The sequence below is a fragment of the Cibotium barometz genome, chromosome 36 (genome assembly GCF_041138505.1).
Source record: "Cibotium barometz isolate CiBa-2024 chromosome 36, ASM4113850v1, whole genome shotgun sequence".
Taxonomy (NCBI): Eukaryota; Viridiplantae; Streptophyta; class Polypodiopsida; order Cyatheales; family Cibotiaceae; genus Cibotium; species Cibotium barometz.
The window spans coordinates 48,412,633-48,430,480 of NC_141081.1; positions in this window are offsets into that span (position 1 = coordinate 48,412,633).

The window sequence follows — 17,848 nt, forward strand, 5'->3', positions numbered from 1 at the left end:
TGCAGAAGTCCTCTTGCAAAACATGCAGTCTTAAAGGTAGGATAAATTTGACCCTGAAAGGTACGGATGTCTTCAAAAGACTTGCATCCCTTACAGACTGAATAAGACACAAAGAAAGCATTGTTCTCCAGCTGCTGCTGGACTAATACTGTACATGCGGCCTATACAATCTCCTCTTTACCTTGGAGACCAGCGTTTTTCGGGCTTTTTCCACACCCACCTAATAGGAAAGTCAATGTACAACAAATCATTTGCCTCTACATAATTTTGGTTGCCACTAACCATACGGTAAGGGTTGTGCATTTATTATTCTCATTATTGATAGCATCTTGCACATTATCATCATCCTCAAAGTTCACATTGTTTTGCAAAGGAAGATGAACTTGCAAGCATACTACAGTAGGCATATGATCATTTGTTTCAAATTCAAAGTTTCTCCAACATGCCCCCGAGTTTGATATGTAACGTGCATCAAGATAAGAACGCTGGGAGCCTGGGAGAGGTTGTGTATGACTCTGCGGATTGATGATGTATGGCATCATGCTGGTTTTGGTCGAGAGTGGGATAGTCTCTTGTTTTCCAGATCTGATCAGTGCATTGGGAGTGCCAACCTCTCCCGGATTCACAGATTCTATGTCAGTGATTTGTTTGGGGCTTCACTTGGATTCTTGCAGGCACGTCGATGTCTGATCATGTCAGTGACTCTTCAGATGCCTCCGATGATGTCACCACATGATGTAGCGTCCCCCTTCTATCCTCCCCATCATTATGCTACTTTATTGTTTTCCTACTTCTTGATGTACTTGCTTCATCTGTTATGTATACTCAGTTTACCTTTGTATCTTATCCCCTCGCTTGATGTATGTGCTTCATGTATCAGGTTGATCCGGATTCGCGAATCCTCAAGCCTGCGGCGGGTGCCGTATTTGTGAATTTGGGTGTGAGTGATACGGATTTTTGGAAAGGTATTCGCTATAGCATTGTGCGAGTGATGCAGATTTTAGGAAAGATGTTCAGGTTTATCATTATAAAATATATATACACACTTTTCAGAGAAAATAGTATTGCCGAGATAAATATTGATCACTTTTAAATTAATTTAAAACCATTAAAAATAATTAATATTAATAAAATAGAAATAATAAAGGAGAAATTTATATTACATTTAATAAAGTAAACAAATAAATAAATATTTGTTAACATAGATTAAAAAAACATTAAAAAAATATATCATACAATGTAACTAAAAAAGTGCAATGAATTATTTTTAATAAGAAATATTTAAGAATACATAGAGAAATCGTGAACGCAACAAGGATGCGGTTCATACTTTTCTTCATAAATGGGGTGATATTCACATGCTCAGACTGGCAATGAGAAAGATCCTCGAGTGTGGGAAGATGCAGATGCAATTGTTTGGTCTTGGAGACTAAACAAACCAGGGCCATATGTCAGAACCAGAAAGGCATTCCCTAAAAACAAAAGCATGCTTAGGCACTCCTGGTGCACGTGCACCCGATAGGGATGAACTTGATGGTGCCTTCGATGAAGAATAGGTTTATGTAGATTCAATATTGTGGATTTTGGAGTTATGATAATATCCAGAATGAATGTTTTTGTATCTTCTTTGTTTCACTTAGTTAATTATAGACTCAGCACCTTCAGCAAAAGAAGGAATATGGCATTAGAGAGTGTTTTGCCAAACCCCGTCATTAGAATGACTAACCACATCATATAACTTATTTATCTGGAAGTTCCGCAGACACCAACCTATCATAATCACCCACTTCTGTTGGCTTATTTTCATTACTAAGTATCAATAGTATATGCGCATGTGGGAGTCCCCTTTTTTGAAACTCAATTACTAAAAAATACCCTAAAAAAGTACCAAACAACTCCCTTTGGGTTAGAAGCTGCATCATATCCTTGTACTTTTGATAAAATGCATGTGAGGTGATGTCTGGATGGTCTACCGACAATAATGCATCATCTATCTCTTTCCACCTAGGATTGCAGGTGAATGTGATGAAGAGGTCCGGTTTACCTATCTTTCTCACAATTGCCATTGCATCTTGATAAAGTTGATACATACCTCTCCTCGTGAAAGCAACTCAAGGACAGTTCCGCAAAGTAGGCAACACCGAGCTCAATGGCAGCTCTGCAAGGCAATGGCAGCTCGGAGAGCAATGTCGAGCTCAATGGCAACTCATAGAAGCAATGGTGTGCTCAATGGTAGCTCAGAGAAGCAATGCCGAGCTCAATTGTTGCAGCTCACAGAAGCAATGCCTAGTAGTGGCATGCTAATGGCATCTCAAAGAAGGCAATGGCGAGCTCTCAGGCAGCTCCACAAAGTAGGCAACATCGAGCTCAATGGCAGCTCTGCAAGGCAATGGCGAGCAATGGCGTGCTCAATGGCAGCTCGAAAAAGGCAATGGAGAGCTCTCATCTCTCTCTCTCTCTCTCTCAAAGAAGCAATGGTGAGCTCTTCTCTCTCTCTCTCTCTCTCTCTCTCTCTCAGAAACAATGCCGAGCTCTGCAAGGCAATTGTGAGCAATGGCATGCTCGAAGAAGCAATGACTCCTCTCTCTCTCTCTCTCTCTCTCTCTCAAAGAAGCAATGACGAGCTCTCCTCTCTCTCTCTCTCTCTCTCAAAGAAGCAATGACGAGCTCTCCTCTCTCTCTCTCTCTCTCTCTCTCTCAAAGAAGAAGCAACGGTGAGGTCTACTTGCACCTCAATTCTCCTCTCTCTCTCTCTCTCTCTCTCTCTCTCTCTCTCTCTCTCTCAAAGAAGCAATGGCGAGCTCTCACCTTTCTATCTCTCTGGGATCTCTCTCTCACTATGTATCTTCATCGAGCTTTCGAAGGTGTTATTAAGAAGGCTGCACTTGCATTCGCACCAAAAAAAAAAACCCCTCTGGCTCTCTAAAGGCGGCACATGAATCGGCATTCAAAATATGGTGGGCCTTCAACGAAGTCATCAAGAACCCCACAAATAAGTCCCCAAGTCTGAGTGATGATAGTATAATATGTACGTCTAAACAAGTATTTGGAAAAGGACATTAGTAGGCACGTAGCAAGAGCATGTATTAGCTCAAGTAAATAATTGTCAAGGGAGTATATTGTGTTTCTCTTCACAAGTATTTGAAAAACGACATTAGTTCTTCGATGTAATTGTAGGGATTGTTTCAGAAACTTATAAATATAATGAAAGCTTTTGGTTATTAATATAAGAATTGGTTTCTAGAAATTGAAAGGATGTCAAAGAAATGGTTTAATGAATTTGAGAGAGAGAGGGAGGGATGAGAGGGATAGAGAGAGAAGAGAGCGAGAGGAATCTTTTTGAAATCTGCTCGTTGATTCCAAAAAAGCGCTCGCTAGAAATTGCTCGCCAAAAAAAGCGCTCGCTAGAAATTGCTCGCCAAAAAATATCTCACTTATGTGTAGCTATTTTTCTTACCATAGCTAGATATGTAAGCTATAATATTAGACCTATGGTCAAAAGAATGTGTCAAAATGAAGAGAACATACGTAATGGGTTTGTCATAATTAGTGGTGGTGTGCATTATATTTTAGAAATTATAGAAAATATCAAATCTAGGTGTAGTCCTTCAAGATAAAAGGGTACCCAAATGCTGAAAAGATTTTTTTTAATAGATCAGTGAGATTTTGGGAAAAAAATGAAAAGTGGAAGTTTTACCTTTCTAATTTAAGAAAAGAAGGCTTTAAATTAAGCTTTATTTTTTTTTTAAAGAGAGGGGTACGTGTCTTCCATGCCTCCTCTCTCTCTACACTGGCACAATCTCTCTCTCTCTCTCTCTCTCTCTCTCTCTCTCTCTCTCTCTTTGTTTTCGAGTAGACGTCGCCCTTCTCTCTCTCGCTCTCCCCCCCCCCTCTCTCTCTCTCTCTCTCTCTCTCTCTCTCTCTCTCTCTCTCTCGTTCCTTCACGAGCCCTCTGCTCTTCTCTCTATGTCTCTCTCGCCTTCTTTGTGTGTGGGGTGGCAATGGGGGTAGGGGATGGGAGGAGGAAGGTGGTGGATGAGGAACGATGGGAGGCTCTCTGTGGCGACTGGCAAGGGAGTGGAGGAGAGAGGAGAGGAGAGGTAATGGGAGAGAAGAGAGAGAATGCTAGAGGAGAGAGAAGAGAGGAGAGAGAAGCTGTGGGGAGGAGAGACAATACGAGGGGAGAGGTAGGAGAGAGGAGAGAGAATAGGAAAGGTAACCAAGGGTAACCTTACCCTCTATTAATTAAAGCCAAGGTAAATATGAGATGGTGGCAATAGGGGGTAAATATGAATTATTAACCTTCAAGATAATAATATAGAGCACATGGAGTTTGAAAACGGGAAGCCCATCTTGAAAATTGGTATATGAAGATGAGAACGAAAAGTATTCTTTTGAAAAAACGGTTCATTTGAAAACCAAATTAAAGAAGGACCATTGCAAGTAATTGATACTCTTGAATGTGTAGAATTGGGTAGGTGTTTTTATCAAGTATAATGTCAAACTGCAAATGGTTAGTGTGAACACCACTCTTCTCAAAGGTCTATTTATAGAGTCCTGTGATGAACGACAGCAAACAATGGCTAAACTAGAGTGGTGTCCTATCAAAAAACACAGAGACTATCTAACATGATATTGAATAGGTTTTGGGTTGCTTGATGTCAAGTAGAAAGATCATGCGTGCATTTTACTTCTCCACTAACCCAAAAAAGAATATCAAACAACCTAAAATTTTAGCAACCTAAGAGTTTATTACTAATTCGCAAATGGTTAGTGTGCACAGAACTCTTCTTAGAAGACTTAGAGTTGGGAAAAGAGAAGTGCAATGTTACTAACACATAAAATGCGGAGACATAAGGGTTTCAGGGTTTAGTTTCTAGGGAAACCTGAGGTTTGTGCCACTTTTGAAGGGCAAGTTCAAAGTCATATTATGTAGACAAATATACGAAAAATGAGAGATAAAGAGTGAAAACAGATAGAGAGTGGTAGAGAGATGCAGAAAGTAGAGAGAGATAGAGAGGGTTAGATAGAGAAAAGCATATTTTTCGAATCCTTTCGCCAGATTCCAATCGCTAGAAAATGCTCGCCAAAAAAAATTCCCTGATACTTAAGAAGTACCTCTTTGACACCTTAGGCACTCTCATACTCCTTTATAAAGGTGAGGTTTGAGGAGGTTCTCCTTGGAAGGAGTTTGAGGCTATCCAAAAGCGCTTCGTGACACCTAAAGGCCCAAACACCATACCCATTGCTTCTACTTGAATCTAAGTTAAGTTCCCTTTGAGATTATGGGCATGGGTTGTGGGATACATGATGAAGCTTCGCAGAATCCCCTCTCTCCAACTCCCTAAATTGCTTTACTAATAGAGGAAAGTTATGACTTGTAAGACCAATAAAATGGAGAAAATCTTGAGCTTAGGATGGATACAAGATGTCAAGAATGGTCTGGAAAATGATAGTACGGCATCTACTCTAAGATGCATCATTAGATCACACAATCAATGAAGAGTTCTTCCACCAACGCCAAGATCTTCCTAAGTGGGAGAGACAAATGGAGGATCACGCTTTACCACCTACTAAGTGGGAGAGACAAATGGAGGATCATGCTTTACCTGGTACACCATCCACATTACCCCTAGCTACAAGAACCTCTTTATCCCAAAGCAAGGATCCGGCACACCTCCATACATATTAGATTCAACCCCCATATTAGCTATTTGCAGCATAACAGCAATTCGCCCAATTCCCTATTAAGCGAGACTAGACATTGGGGCACAAATGCACATGCACCCCATGCCCCATGCACATACATGAGTTTGAGCATCATACCCTCTTGTTTTGACCACATTAGGATTCACTTCCCTCACCTCTTTTGTGAGAGCCACTCTCTACACACTTTCATCCCACAGCCAGCTTATAGGCTCTCCACTATTATTTCACATGGAACATCGCTTCTTAGCTACCCACAGACTATGTAAGTTGTTTCTCCTGGCCAAATAGGCTCTGAGGACAATAATATCATTCTCTCTCTCTCTGTCTCTCTCTCTCTCTCTCTCTCTCTCTCTCACACACACACACACACACACACACACACACACACAAAATTTAGTGAAATAAATTGCGTAAGAAAGAACATGAAAATCTTCGTCAATTATCGAGATATTTTTACATGGAAAATGAGTGGTACATTACACTTAAGAGGAATATAATTGGCACTAAGTGGGTATGGAAGTCTAATTACAAAGGCAATGGTTCATTATAAAAGTACAAGGCTAGGTTAGTGGCAGAATGTCTCTCACATGTAGAAGGTTTTAACATTAGGGAAAGTGGCATTGTTCATGAGGGCCTTTTAAGGGTCTTGGAAAATAGGCCCTCCACCAATGAGGAGAAGGGAGCCGTTACGGTCCATCTAATTAAAAATTAGATTTTTCTATCTAAAATGGGAAGAAAAATGGGTCTAAACTACATTCTCTCACTAGAAAGTTGGATATAATGAGATTTGGTCTCAAGTGCCATCTCCATAAGAGACCTATTTTTCCTCTCAGCAACACCATTTTGCTGAGGGGTGTAAGGCACTGTACATTGGTGTTTTATCCCACCATTAGGAAATTTTTGAGCTCATTTTGGGGCCCTGTAAGGAAGTTTGACCGGAATATTCCCTCCAAAAAGGGGCACTGGATAAAATTTTTGCAAACGAACTCCAAATTTGTCGGACCTCACATATTTAGATTCTACTCTTCAAAAGCTATCCATTGATATATAACACGATAGGGTTCGGAGAAGGGACAAGATAGATACCTAGAAGATTCCTTTTTGCCTAGGAAAGATTCACGTAACAGTGCAACCGGACCTTTAATTTTCTTGAAGGAAATAATTAAAAGACTCATAAAAATTATATGGAACATCAAAACAACTACTTGAATTAAATTGAAAAATTAAAGCACATATCAAAACAGAGAGCAAGAGAAAGAAATACATCACCATCAATACAAGGCAACACAAGACAGATTGCACCCAGTCTTGTGTTGCCTTGTATTGATGGTGATGTATTTCTTTCTCTTGCTCTATGTTTTGATATGTGCTTTAATTTTTCAATTCAATTCAAGTAGTTGTTTTGATGTTCCATATAATTTTTATGAGTCTTTTGATTATTTCCTTCAAGAAAATTAAAGGTCCGGTTGCACTAGTAACGTGAATCTTTCCTAGGTAAAAAGAAATCTTCTAGGTATCCATCTTGTCCCTTCTCCGAACCCTATCGTGTTATATATCAATGGATAGCTTTTGAAGAGTAGAATCTAAATATGTGAGGTCCGACAAATTTGGAGTTCGTTTGCAAAAATTTTATCCAGTGCCCCTTTTTGGAGGGAATATTCCGGTCAAACTTCCTTACAGGGCCCCAAAATGAGCTCAAAAATTTCCTAATGGTTCAGCCAGAAATGCATTAAAGTCTTTAGACATGTACTCCCCCCCTCGATCAGAACAGAGAGTGCCCACTTTACATCCATATACATTTTCAGGCATAACAACAAACTGTTTGAAGCACAAGAACACTTCGGACTTAGCTTTCAAAGGATAAACCCATGCATGCCTGGAATAATCATCTATGAAAGTCACGAAGTATAGGTAGCTCCCAAAAGATGGGGTAGGACCACAAACATCACTGTGCACAAGCTCCAATTTGTGAGCAGCTCTCACTGAACCATCTTTAGGAAAGGAAGCACGTTGCATTTTACCCAGAATGCAGCCTTCACATACATGCTTTGATGGTGCCTCACGGCTTTGATTTCCTTGTCTTACACTTGTTTGTCGTGTGCACTATTGTTGCTTTTGAGCTCCTCTGGTTTTGAAGATCAATTAAGAAAGGCACTTTGTATGTTGTGAACTCTGGCTTTGACAGCCATAGATCTCTATTACCTTGATTGTAGCCTTGTGCTTCCAATGACCTTTTAGTAGAAATCTAGTGGCTTGATTGTATACTTGCTGTTGCTTGGTGTTCTACCCATTTGTGTTCATCATCCTTGCATAGTATTCGTGCTTGATTGTATACTTGCTGTTGCTTGGTGTTCTACCCATTTGTGTTCATCATCCTTGCATTGTCTTCGTGCTTCAAGTATTTGTTTCGGCACTAAGACCTATTGTGATTGTCTTTGTTGTTGTGCCCTTGGCAATGAGTATTTTGGCTGATAGACCTTGTTCGGTTGCCTTGTTTGGTGCTTTGTCTTCTGTGAGCTTTTTGTGGTTTTTGATGAAGATGCCTCATCCTCCTTAGTGAGTTGATGTGTACTTGTGGAGGTTAAGGTCTGTGAATGTTGAGGTAGCGTGATTGGCTCGGATGTGGCTTTGCCTCTCTCTTGGTCGATGATTTTAACATTTGTTGGCTTCTTCGAAAGTGTCCTCAAATTTGTAGAAGGTGCTTGGCTAGAAGATTTCTTGACTCCTTGTTGGTGATTTCTAGTGGAGGGCTAGGATTCCCCCCTTCCTAAGTCTTACTGCTAAGTGGTAGAATTCGTCTCTAGTGAGACTTTGGTTGTTGATGAAGAACTTGCATTGATGTGGATTCGTTGAATTTTAGGCATCGGGATATTGAGGTACTATGGATGATTCAGCTTGTGCCTTGCCTTTGTCTTGGTAGGTTATGGTGGTTGTCGCCGCCTATGATCTTGGGGAAGAGGGGTTTTGCGGAGATGATTGCTTAACTCCTTGATTACTATGTGTAGAAGATTGAGACTCCCCCCTTCTGTAGCCTTGAAATAAAAGTTTTTATTGTACTCCCTCGTAATTCACACGTAGGGTCGTGTTTCCATCTTCCCCTTCATAGTACTCACCGACTTTGTTTAGTGGCACTGGTTTAAAGACCCTTTTTTCCTTTTTCTTCCTTGATAGTAGGGATGCTATCAGAGACGTGCACCATGATCCCCATCTTCCTTAAGCGCTTGCCCACATATTTTCCTTTTTCTTCCTTGATAGTAGGGATGCTATCAGAGACGTGCACCATGATCCCCATCTTCCTTAAGCGCTTGCCCACATATTTCCATAGATCTGGTCTTACCTTAAGCACATCAGCCAAGGGTAGCGTGCACTGGATGGGTGCAGCCATCAAAGCTGATAGGTTTGCCACATCAAGCATTGGAGGTGGTTCTAATTTTAGAGATGGTAGTTTCTGAATGTCTGAATGAGTCTCGTAGTCACCTAGGAAGGACGGTAAAGTCCTCAAGGTTTCTGCTTTGCTAATTTCAAACCTCTCAGATCCTGCATCCCCATATTCTGCACCTTCAGAGAAGCCTCCGATTTCCTCAATCGGAGGCTTGTCTGAAGGTGATGTATCCAGTTTAGTTTTTCGGATAGCTTCCCAGAGCTTGTTACCCCATTCCTCAGGTACATGTGACGTTGGCTCTAGAATATTCTTTGCTTCCTCGTCCACATCAACTATGTCGCCCGTTTCGTTTTCTAGTTATTCAGGTATTGTAGGTAATCCCATCTCCAATACCGGCTTATTTATCTCATTTGGCTCTTTTGTCGATTTTGGTTTTAACTGATCCGCTAGAGCTTGTGTAGCTTCTATGACTTTTCTGTACATCTCTAGATGCCTAGTCTCTTCCACCGGATCAAGGTAAGTTCTCCACCTTTCCTCTAAGGTTTCCAAGGGTTTCAGTCTAGCTTCATAGGCTTTTAATAAGCCCTCCAATGGTTCAAAGTGTTTGTCAGCTAGAACCGACCCTCCTGAACTCTTTTCCTTTTCTTCTTCTAGAGGTTTAGGTTCTTTTGGCTCCTCAAGAGCTGATAGTTCCTTTTCTTTGTTCTGTGGTTTTTCTGGAGCAACTTGCTCCTTTTCCTTTTGTTTTAGTTTAGCGGCGGCGGCGGCTCTCCTAGCTCTTCTGGCTTTCCAGCTCCGCGTGGTTCGTTTGCTACCCTCGCTAGGTGCATCATTTTTTTTCTTTCTCTGCAATTTTAGGATCTTTTGCCTTGGCTTGAGCTTGTGCACGGGTTGTAAATTTTAATGGCACAATAATCTCAGACTCCGATGAACTTGACGAACTCGTGGTGGATGGCAGTACTTCAACATAATTAAGAGTAGTCTTGCCCGACTTCCGGATTTGCCGGACAATCTTGCACTAAATGCTTTAATCCACAGTCGACACAAAACCTAGCTAGGTAAGGTATTACTGGCTTTTTACCATCTCGTGGTGGGACTTCCTCGTCCTTGTGTGGACAGTCTCGGACCCAATGATCACCTCCACACTTATAGCATGGTCCCTTAGGGGTTGCCCGAGGCGGATAATCCCTCGGTTGATAAGGTCTTGGTGGTAGTCCTTGTGATCTAACCATTCCATTAGCAATGAACCATAGCGTATTGTGATCCATTTGATATGATCTTTCTGAATCAACATTAGAGCTACTGGCCATTGAAGTGTAAGGTTGTACTGGCTCTGGAATTGCTTCCATGCCTTCTTCATAGTAGTTTGTGACGGGCACTAATGCTCCATCAGAAACCGCTTCGTCGGGTTGTACTAGCCTTATGGCTGCAGCACCACCTGGCAAAGGAGGTTGATTTCCCGAGACAGGTTGAGCCCTTTCTGCTCCTGGATGGTTTCATGCTCTCTGGTATTGAGGTGCTCCACCCAAGTTTTGGTTCATGCCTTGCTCCCTTAGATACCGTATCAGATGGTAGCATTCATTTGTCTCGTGGTTTGTCCACTTCTGTTCGAAGTCACACCACTTGTTCGTTCTTGGAGCTGGTAGAGGTTGTGCTTCCGGTTTCTAAGGGCATTGTGCGGTCGGATGATCACCTCCACAAATTCCACATCTTTCCGGTCTTGGGTATCTTTGCTGCTCCATTGGTCTTTGTTGCGGTGGTCTAAACATTTGATTCATGCGTCTAATGACCATCTCCGCACAATGGCATCTGCTTTGTGCCGGTTGCGTTCTCTCAGTTTGCAGCAGCGCTTCTTGAGCCTGAGGCTGCAGATCCATCGGTGGCTACATCGTCACCATAGTCACAGTTATCATCAAGGTGGATGGCATCATGAATGCATACATTCAAGAACTTATGTTTCTTGCTGTAGAGACTAGCATGAAGAGATTTACTTTGTAAACCCTCCAAGAAAATCGATACCAGTTTAAGCTGTGTTGGGAGCTCACTTACCGGACATCTAGAAATGTACTGGCATAAGCGATTTGCGCAATCTCTTACTGTCTCTTTTTCAGCTTGTTTAAAATCTTGTATAAGCGTGCTGACACTATGTTTGATGCCAGTCTTGGTGAATGCAGCTATGAAGTCTTCTTCTAAAGCTTCAAATGTTTCAAAAGCCTTAGGATCTAAGGTTTGGAACCAAGAGAGAGCTTTAGCCTCCAAGGTTAATCCGAAACCTTCAACCAATACGTGAAGATCAATGACTTCTTCTGCTCTAGCCACCTGTTTGAATGATGCCAAGTGATCATGTGGATCACCTGAGCCGCTATATTTCTTAACCCACTTTTGGAAATGAGTTGGTTTCACTTTACTACGAGTGGGTTCCCATGATGATCTACCTGGCCTAAACCCTGTGTAGACACCATTGGTGTGTGGTATGATACTGGTGGTCCTATTGGCACTCTACTTGCTGGATGACCACTCGTGGCATGCGTTATTCCCGAACCCGCTGGTCTGTGTGAGGTAGGAGCTCTTGGAGCTACAAACCCCTCCGCAAAAGATACTCGTGTGGTAAGCTTGGAGCCATAGGAGCACTAGGTGCTAGATAAGATAGTGACACACTAGGCACGGGATAAGGAGTTGGACTTGGCGTGTACCTTGGTACAGGCATAGGAGTTTTGACCGCCGAAGTACTTGCATCTCCTTTGTTAATCATAGTCACTGGTATTCCCATGTCAGTGAACATCACTGCTTCATCTTCTAGCAGTAATCCCCATTCTTGGCCAAATTTGTCTAAAAAGACGGCCAACCTCGAAGGACCTACTGTTGCTTTGAAATACACATATAAGACCTTCTCGTCAGATAAGCTGTGAGAGGTAACGGGTTGTTGTGTACGTAGTAGAAATCAGTCCCCGAATCTTCCCTTTTTTACATGGCCTTGATTGGATCGTCTATAAAGACTATTTTAGTCCATAGAGAATTAACGAATTGCAGTCCTGGTGGGTGGTACCTCGGTTCCAAAATGTGGATCGAGAGGCACTATGCTCCCCAACACATCTACAACGTGAGGATTCTCAACTACTAAGTAGATTACTCCGTCCCTTCCCATGTAGCGATCCTCTTGATAGTTTACCCATGGTGCTGGATCAAACTCAGAGGTATGATCCTCTATCTTTACTGCAAAGCGATTCATCGCATCACGATAGATCTTTGCCCCGTAGGTATTTTCCATATAATATGTTTTTTTATCGTCACATACGTAAGCTACATCCTCTATTGGTGCACTTACGTTAGGCTGTGACCTAGCTGTGCTCCCTTGCATTGAGGCTCTGCTCCTAACAACACTTCTTGCCGGATTACCACACCTAATTACAGCTCCCGACCTCAGGTTCATAATAAAGACTTCAATCAAAAAAATAAACCGAACCTGATACCTTGTGAGTGACCAAAGCTAAGTCCTGGTAGTAGCTGCTATACTCCAATTGCTTAAGCTTGGAATCAATCAAATCTTTAAGCAGTATCTGGCTCCTTACTTGAGATATATGCTGAAACTTGGTGTATGAATTGTGAAATTACAGATGCTTGTGCTATGTAAGCAATCAGTTCAGCTGTGCATCTGCAATATGGCATTCATTAGTAGTGCAGAACCTTGGCTGTTGTTAACACAAAATCCGTGATACCTTGCACAATCCAAAAGGTATTTTAAAGCACCGTCTGGCTCATTATGCTCCTTATCAATAGGCCTTCAAGACTAGATAATCAAAACCTAGGACCACAAGAGATCGCGATCTCTTATCTGATGAACAGTGACCTATTTTGATCAGCCAGGCATGTAGAGCACCTTCACTTAGGTCTAAAAAGTATGTTGACACTCAAAGATGGAATCAGTAAGCATATCAGAACATAAGAATTGTGTCTGGCAATACGCTAAACTGATGATAACAGATGAATTAAAGCTCACATTCATGTACCCTCACTGTGATCTACAACCATAGGGCAACATACCCATGCAGAGAGATGTGTACAATATGTTGAACAACAAGAGATGCAGAGAGATGTGTACACTATGTTGCAGGACAAAATTTCAGCAATGGAGTCCAGCTCTCTAAGTTAAATCATGCTATTTTAAGCTGTTCTATCATTCCAAAATCACTTTCAACCTTTAAAAACACTCTGAAACAAGTAGATAACTCCAATTGAGCGTTTTTATCGGTTTTAGGTGCTAAAATGATGAGAACTAGTGATTCTGAGCTCAGGTTCAGGCTCCAGCATGGTCATTGTGATCCTTAGACATAGGCCTACAAGTCTGGTTACTCATCCACTAGCAATATGTAGAGCAGCAAGAAATCGCGATCTCTTAGTAGCTGCTTCACAATGGTATGCTTTGATGTGCCAGAGTTGTTGAGGATGATGATATTAGGCTTGTGAGAAGGTTGGACATACAAGTTTTTTGTCAAAAGTGCCTTCAAAAGTGCAAACCAGTTCTATTTGGAAGGTTTTCAGCAAGTAAAGCCAACTTTTAAGTGGTCAAGTCATAACTTTTTGGTTTGAGAGCTTGGGATATAGCTATTTCAACTGTATATGATGCATGCAAGCGGTCAAAGTTGAATGTTCTTTGATAAGAATGCTGAATGATGTAAAAATCGCTGTTCCTTGATCTTTTTCAAGCATAACATGCACTTCTATTTGTTCAATGGAGCTCAAAACATGCACATAAGCTATTCACACACATAGGTGCTCAGCATGGTATGTTCAACATGTACCTCTATGCACAGGACAAGAGATCGCGATCTCTTAGCTGATACACAGTGGCATATTCTGATTTGACCAGCATGTAGAGGACACTTAGTAATATACAAAAAGAATGTTTCCCATGAAAAGTTGATCAAGCAAGCATATCAGAACTGAGTTTTTATGTCTGTGACGGTGCCAGATTGATGATTACAAGCAATTGAAAATTCACATGTGGTGTGTTACATGTCCAGCATGCATAATTCATATAGTACTACACATCCATGCATAAAAAATGTAGCTGTGTGCACATGACAAGAGATCGTGATCTCTTGTTTTGCAGGACAAAATTTCAGCAATCATCAAAAACTCTCTACCACAGCTTCGTCATGCAAAACTAGAGTGTTCTAGCATGCCCCTTTTCAAGCTCATACAACAAGCATCGGATTCTATTCGAGCGCTTTTTTCCAAGTTATGGTCAACGCGCCAATTTTATGGTTTTCACGCTATCTCGCGGGTTCAGTAGGACCTACCTAACCTACTCCTAATGCGGAAATAAATAAAGGTGCAATGAATAAAATAACAAAGAATAGACAATACAGAAGAAAAAACGTCAGAAAGGGGTTTTCTAAAATCCTGATTTCTTATGGTTCAATGAAGCGGAACACTGCAACATCCTATATTGCACAATCTCACTAATCCTATGAAGTCCTCGAGAGTCCCACCCCTTGGCTGCTTCGAGAGCCTTGCAGCCCCACTTCAACCTCTCACCTAATCTAACGTAAACGGAGTGCTCTAAACGAATTTAGAGGAACCTTGACAGTGGTAAGACAAGTAGACTCGCTAATCTACAAACACCGTCCCCGGCAACGGCGCCAATGTTAGCGGCTCGCCGCAACGGACGTCTGGAGCAAAGCTTGCACTAACACACAATATGTCAAATGCAGGGGAGTGACCGGATTAGGGCATGGAGGCGTACACAATGCTTGTCATGCACTATGGAGTCTAAGAGTAACAAAGTACAAGCACCAACATCACTTCTAAGCAAGATTCAAAGCGTTAAGCTCACACATAGCATTCTTTCCTACGAGCATACACAAGCTATTTCAATGAGCAAACATTGTTAAATAGTCATGAAACTTGGTAAGCATACACACATTACACTAGGGAACATTGCTAAGACCTCAAATCCCATCTTCTCAATAACAAAGGTTTTTTACAATGTGGTATTTAAACATGGGCATTGGGTTGTGGGTTCAAAACTTGATACAAACTGGAAGCACTTGGCCCCATACTACTTAAAAATCATGGGAATTACAAGATATTTAATACAGGTAAGCCCTAGGCTTTAAAAAATAGTTCCCACATCTTCGTGGGTTTCCGCAATAATTCCCGTAGTTGCTCTTTTCCCGCAACCACTCCCGTAATGAACGATGTATAGTTCTTGCGTTAGCTGCTTGAATTGGAAATTGTGTCCTTGTGAAACTATGTAATGAAATTTCGCCCATTTGGATCTCTTTTGTTATTTGGAATATTGGAGTCCAATGTTCTTGAATATTAGGTGTGTATAATTTCTTGAATTCTTCTCTATGTTTTAATCCTATGTTAGTGTCATGGAATGAAATCCATACATGTGGAGTTTGGCATTGTAAATTGGCTCCTTCTAATATTCTGTCTGCACCATTTACTAATCCATCTCACTAATGTTTATATTTGTCGCACATAGCTCTATGATCATTCATATCTTTAATGTTATTTTGCTTGATAGGCCTGCTATTTTCTTAGCGTCTATTGAGATTACAGTTGTTGGTGGTAGGGATGGTGAGAGTTTATCAATTGAATCTAGATCTATTTGTTCGATATGCATTTGTTTTAACAATTTGTTGTTGTAGTTTTGGCAATCTTTGTTCGTATAAAATAAATGAGGCAAAAACCCATTCTTTGGGTTTGGCCTTGAGCATTTGTTATTTGTGTAAGAGATGTCTTCTGATGTTTGTTTGTTTTGTCGCATACGTTTCAAAATATTAATAAAATCTTGGCTTTTTTGGCGCATTGTTTCTTTTAACTCATAACACGAAATCATTGTTGTTGGGATCTCCCGGGATGGAGGTGCGTGTGTGTGAGTGCGGGAAGGAGGAGAGGAAGAAGAAGACACAGTGTTGGTGGAGCTCTCAGTAGTTCAATATGAACCACACTCCTTATTTTATCTATATTACCAAAGAATGATATCCGTTAGTGATGGGTTAGTGAACTGGTTACGGCCACGTGGCCTTTACCCCAACAATCTCCCACTTAAAGGCCAGTGTGGCCGTAAGTGGCTTTGACTAGGGTTAGTCAGCTTCACCCTACACCCATCAACTCAATGCAATGTGCAAACCACTCTGTGGTCAAGCTCTTCGTGAGAGCATCTGCTGGGTTATCTATATGAACCTTGATGAGTTCAATCCGTTTGTCTACCAAGACGTCTCGAATGAAGTGGTATCTCACTTCGATATGCTTTGTCTTAGCATGAAAAACCTAATTCTTTGCCAAAGCAATGGCACTCTGACTATCACAGTGTAACACTGGAATTTGCTGGATATCCAAGTCTCCCACTAGACATGCCAACCATATGGCTTCCTTGCTTGCATCTGACATTGCAACGTATTCAGCTTCTGTAGTGGAAGAAGAAGTACAATCTTGAAGACACGACCTCCAAGAGATAGCTGCTCCAGCAAAAATAAACACATAGCCAGAAGTAGACCTTCTGTTGTCAACACAACCCGCATAATCCGCATCCGTGTATCCACAATAGATGCATCGCTATTTCCAAAGCGTAAGCACTTGCTTGATGTACCCTTCAAGTACCTGAGGATATGCTTCACTGCTTCCCAGTGTTTCTTGCCATGATCAGCCATGTAACGACTGACTACTCCCACTACAAATGCAATTTCTGGCCTTGTAGCCACCATTGCATATATGAGACTGCCCACTACTGACGAATATGGCACTTTTGCCATTTCTACTCTTTCAGCATCAGATTTAGGGGAATCATCTTTGTTAAGTTTCAAATATGATGGAAGTGGGGTACTCACTGACTTCCCCCCTTGCATATTGAAACGCTGCAAAACCTTTTGAATGTAGGATTCTTGATACAATTCAAGAATGCCACGCTTTCTATCTCTCTTGATACGCATACCAAGGAAATGATGTGCTTCACCTAAATCTTTCATAGCAAAGTTATCACTTAACTTCTACTTCAAATTGGCAATCTCAGAAAGGGATTTTCCGGCAATTAACATGTCATCTACATATAAGATGAGAATCGTTAGTGAACCATCACTAATCTTTTGAGTGTACAAGCAACGATCCTCTTGACTCCTCTTATACCCCTGAGACTTCATGAAAGCATCTAACTTTTGATACCATTGCCTCGAACCTTGCTTCAAGCCATACAGGGCTTTATTGAGTCTACACACCATGTTCTCATCATGACCCGGATGTTCAAAACCTTCGGGTTGTTTCATGTAAACATCCTCTGTGAGATCCCCGTGAAGAAAAGTTGTCTTCACATCCATTTGGACAAGTTCCATGTCCTCCAAGGCTACTAAACCAAGAACAACACGTAGAGTGGTCATCTTGACAACCGGTGAGAAGATTTCTTCAAAATCAACTCCCTTCTGCTGCTTGAAACCTTTAGCAACCAACCTTGCCTTGTACTTATTAGGCTTGGGATCACCAAATGTGTGTTTCAGCTTGTAGACCCATTTGCATGGTAAGGCATGTTTGCCCTCTGGCAATTCAACTAAGTCCCATGTTTTGTTCTTCATCATGATTGAGTCGTATTCTGATTTCATAGCTTGCTCCCACTTAACACTATCATCCATGTTCATAGCTTCTTGGAAGCAAGTAGGTTCACCGCAATCAATCATCAGCATGATGTAATCAATCCCCGGCTGAAACCTATCAGGCGGATGTGAGACTCTAGAGGATCGTCTCAACGCTTGACTG